The sequence below is a fragment of the Schistocerca piceifrons genome, unplaced genomic scaffold (assembly GCF_021461385.2).
Source record: "Schistocerca piceifrons isolate TAMUIC-IGC-003096 unplaced genomic scaffold, iqSchPice1.1 HiC_scaffold_1228, whole genome shotgun sequence".
NCBI lineage: Eukaryota > Metazoa > Arthropoda > Insecta > Orthoptera > Acrididae > Schistocerca > Schistocerca piceifrons.
In genome coordinates this window covers 110,001-115,000 of record NW_025727046.1, presented here as the reverse complement: position 1 = coordinate 115,000, position 5,000 = coordinate 110,001, and the positions used below count along the sequence as shown (strand labels likewise).

General features: G+C 53.9%; 1 non-coding gene across 1 annotated transcript in view; it reads left to right on the top strand.

The window, feature by feature from the left end:
- Positions 1–4,033: 4,033 nt before the first annotated feature.
- Positions 4,034–5,000, top strand: part of LOC124729964 — a 1,909-nt gene continuing 942 nt past the window's right edge. The window contains exon 1 of the ribosomal RNA XR_007007846.1: positions 4,034–5,000. This exon is cut by the window's right edge and continues 942 nt beyond it. This is a non-coding gene — a ribosomal RNA (small subunit ribosomal RNA).

Genomic DNA, 5,000 nt, shown 5'->3' with positions numbered 1-5,000 from the left:
CCACACTATCACAACCAGACCAGGAGGTCCATGCGGAAAATAGAATATCCCACCCTTTCGACATCCACCATTGCGCAGATAAGGCACCAACACCCACACATGTCCTATACAACGGTGCACCCAACATCACAATAGTACCTCCTGTCACAGCGCACAAACAATGACATGAGTCAAAGACACAGGTCTGACACAAGCATAGAATTGGAGCGCCGCCTCTAATAAGCCAAAGGTGCATCCTGACGTGACAAATCTCATCATGTCACAAGCATTCACTTACTATAATCACTATCAACGAACCTGCCGCCCCGCCCCCCCCCCCCCCCCCCACACCTTTCCTTACAACAACGTGTAACCTAACCTAACCCATGTTGTACCTTAACCTAACCCATGTTGTACCTTAACCTAACCCATGTTGTGCCTTAACCTAACCCATGTTGTGCCTTAACCTAACCCATGTTGTCCCCTAACCTAACCCAAGTTGTCCCCTAACCTAACCCATGTTGTCCCTTAACCTAACCCATGTTGTGCCTTAACCTAACCCATGTTGTGCCTTAACCTAACCCATGTTGTCCCCTAACCTAACCCATGTTGTCCCCTAACCTAACCCATGTTGTGCCTTAACCTAACCCATGTTGTCCCCTAACCTAACCCATGTTGTGCCTTAACCTAACCCATGTTGTCCCCTAACCTAACCCATGTTGTCCCCTAACCTAACCCATGTTGTCCCCTAACCTAACCCATGTTGTGCCTTAACCTAACCCATGTTGTGCCTTAACCTAACCCATGTTGTCCCCTAACCTAACCCAAGTTGTCCCCTAACCTAACCCATGTTGTCCCCTAACCTAACCCATGTTGTGCCTTAACCTAACCCATGTTGTGCCTTAACCTAACCCATGTTGTGCCTTAACCTAACCCATGTTGTCCCCTAACCTAACCCATGTTGTCCCCTAACCTAACCCATGTTGTGCCTTAACCTAACCCATGTTGTCCCCTAACCTAACCCATGTTGTGCCTTAACCTAACCCATGTTGTCCCCTAACCTAACCCATGTTGTCCCCTAACCTAACCCATGTTGTCCCCTAACCTAACCCATGTTGTGCCTTAACCTAACCCATGTTGTGCCTTAACCTAACCCATGTTGTCCCCTAACCTAACCCATGTTGTCCCCTAACCTAACCCATGTTGTCCCCTAACCTAACCCATGTTGTCCCCTAACCTAACCCATGTTGTCCCCTAACCTAACCCATGTTGTCCCCTAACCTAACCCATGTTGTCCCCTAACCTAACCCATGTTGTCCCCTAACCTAACCCATGTTGTCCCCTAACCTAACCCATGTTGTCCCCTAACCTAACCCATGTTGTGCCCTAACCTAACCCATGTTGTGCCCTAACCTAACCCATGTTGTGCCCTAACCTAACCCATGTTGTGCCTTAACCTAACCCATGTTGTCCCCTAACCTAACCCATGTTGTCCCCTAACCTAACCCATGTTGTCCCCTAACCTAACCCATGTTGTCCCCTAACCTAACCCATGTTGTCCCCTAACCTAACCCATGTTGTGCCTTAACCTAACCCATGTTGTCCCCTAACCTAACCCATGTTGTCCCCTAACCTAACCCATGTTGTCCCCTAACCTAACCCATGTTGTCCCCTAACCTAACCCATGTTGTCCCCTAACCTAACCCATGTTGTCCCCTAACCTAACCCATGTTGTCCCCTAACCTAACCCATGTTGTCCCCTAACCTAACCCATGTTGTGCCCTAACCTAACCCATGTTGTCCCCTAACCTAACCCATGTTGTGCCTTAACCTAACCCATGTTGTGCCTTAACCTAACCCATGTTGTCCCCTAACCTAACCCATGTTGTCCCCTAACCTAACCCATGTTGTGCCTTAACCCTAACCCATGTTGTGCCGTAACCTAACCCATGTTGTGCCTTAACCTAACCCATGTTGTGCCTTAACCTAACCCATGTTGTGCCTTAACCTAACCCATGTTGTGCCTTAACCTAACCCATGTTGTGCCTTAACCTAACCCACGTTGTCCCCTAACGTAACCCACGTTGTCCCCTAACGTAACCCACGTTGTCCCCTAACGTAACCCACGTTGTCCCCTAACGTAACCCACGTTGTCCCCTAACGTAACCCACGTTGTCCCCTAACGTAACCCACGTTGTCCCCTAACGTAACCCACGTTGTCGCCTATCGTAACCCACGTTGTCGCCTAAACCTGCTCTGTAATTGTTATACGACTCGTTCAATTAGTGTAGTGTTGCCCACCCGCAACCCTCGCAATATAGTTCGCTACTCGCACTGCCCGCTCCCCTGTGTATCGCTTCATGTTAAACACCTTGCAAGTCTTGCTGACTTTCCACATGCTCCTGCTGTACACTGTAATGTGGATGGCAGCAGGGCGTACATGCCGCCCCCCCCCCCCCCCCACCTCTCCCCACGTCCCCACCTTGCCCCCTGCCTTCGCAAGGTGGTTGGTGACAAGTTTGCATGTTCAATGCCCTTCGCATGCGACGTACGCAGGCTACGTTGTGGTGCGGCCTGTGTCAACTGTCCGCTGATGTCGTACGCGTGAACCACAATCTGTACTGCACATTCGTCCTTATGTACTGAATGATACATCGTGGCACATGTGTGACCGTACAACGACTGCGCCCAAAAACGGCGGACCATACAGTGCAAATATTGTGCACGCAGCTACGTGTCGTCTCCCTATGAGAGCTGGATTGCAGTGTGGTACGCCATAGAGACGTGTGGGAGGAACGGACGCCGTGGATGGCGATCAGCATGAGCTGTCTGTTGATGTATTCGGACCTAGTCGTCTCTCCTCACACACCGTGATGGCATGGTGCAGCGCGTTCCATATCTGCGACATGCTACAGAAGCCGGTTGACAGTCGTTCGAGCAATGGACATCGCATACGTACGGGGGCCACCTTCCACGTATTGTCTAGGCGTGCACATTTTGTTGCGTGTATGTGGGCAGACGTAGTGTGGCGTGACACCTGACACAGGCATGCAATAATGGTTGAAGTTGCAAATGGCGATGGACGCCTACGTTTTCTGGTGAAGTTACGCAAATGAAGAGAATGGTAACCCGTTGTGGTGCGGTTGTTCTCGCTAGGGGTGAATCGGTGATGGCGACGATAGGTTGAGGTACTAACCGGTTGTTCCAGCGATACCCACCATGCCGACGAAACTGAACGGCATCTGGGTGTGAAGCGATACGCGGCGGTGGCTGGGTGGGACCGTCCCCGGCCGGTGAGGGGGCGCCTCCCGGCGTGCTGGCCGCGCGGTGCGTGGGCGCACGCGCTACAGCCGGCTGGTGGGGGCGGCCAGTGGCAGGCGCGCCGGCCGACGGACGCGGCAGGCGTCGCAGCTGCGCGCCGGCGCACCCTGCGCGCGGCGCCGTGCGGCCAAAGTAGGTCCTCGCGGGCCCGGTGCGAAGCGCGGTGGACATCTGCAGTGTGCTGGTCCGATTGAGGACTGTGTGCGTTGAGGATGCGCCGCCGCCCGGCGCTCGGCGCCGCGACGCCGTCTGCTGCTCGGTCGCCCCAGCGGTTCTCGCTGGTGGTTTGTATCGCAGCTGTGCGGATGTGTTGGCGTGTGCGCTGTGCTGGGAGAGTTCGCTTCGGCACCCAAGTGGGGCTTTTGTCCTTCTGTGGCGCTGGCGTTGGAGCTGCCGGTCACCGTAGGTGGCGCGTGTTGTCTCCCGCCGGCAATGCCACGACAGCACGCTCCCGGGCCTCTGTCGGCAGCGGCAAGCTCAGTTGGGAGCACGGGTGGTCGCACCGAAAGCGTCTACTCGCCTAACTCCGGGCGATTGCGCCTCTCTCGAACCCGACCAAGTACTTGGGACGGCGCTGCGCGCCGCCGGGACCTGAGAGGGTTTCGAGGTGTATTGTGCAGGGGAGCTCAGCCTCCTCCTGTTTGCAGAATGATTGAGCGGACGCTTGCGTGTTCGCGCGGGCCCCCGGGACACACTCCCGGGCGGCCGGCTGCTCAGCTCTAGTTGACGCAGCTCCCTGGTTGATCCTGCCAGTAGTCATATGCTTGTCTCAAAGATTAAGCCATGCATGTCTCAGTACAAGCCGCATTAAGGTGAAACCGCGAATGGCTCATTAAATCAGTTATGGTTCCTTAGATCGTACCCACGTTACTTGGATAACTGTGGTAATTCTAGAGCTAATACATGCAAACAGAGTCCCGACCAGAGATGGAAGGGACGCTTTTATTAGATCAAAACCAATCGGTCGGCTCGTCCGGTCCGTTTGCCTTGGTGACTCTGAATAACTTTGGGCTGATCGCACGGTCCTCGTACCGGCGACGCATCTTTCAAATGTCTGCCTTATCAACTGTCGATGGTAGGTTCTGCGCCTACCATGGTTGTAACGGGTAACGGGGAATCAGGGTTCGATTCCGGAGAGGGAGCCTGAGAAACGGCTACCACATCCAAGGAAGGCAGCAGGCGCGCAAATTACCCACTCCCGGCACGGGGAGGTAGTGACGAAAAATAACGATACGGGACTCATCCGAGGCCCCGTAATCGGAATGAGTACACTTTAAATCCTTTAACGAGTATCTATTGGAGGGCAAGTCTGGTGCCAGCAGCCGCGGTAATTCCAGCTCCAATAGCGTATATTAAAGTTGTTGCGGTTAAAAAGCTCGTAGTTGGATTTGTGTCCCACGCTGTTGGTTCACCGCCCGTCGGTGTTTAACTGGCATGTATCGTGGGACGTCCTGCCGGTGGGGCGAGCCGAAGGCGTGCGACCGCCCCGTGCGTGCTCGTGCGTCCCGAGGCGGACCCCGTTGAAATCCTACCAGGGTGCTCTTTATTGAGTGTCTCGGTGGGCCGGCACGTTTACTTTGAACAAATTAGAGTGCTTAAAGCAGGCAAGCCCGCCTGAATACTGTGTGCATGGAATAATGGAATAGGACCTCGGTTCTATTTTGTTGGTTTTCGGAACCCGAGGTAATGATTAATAGGGA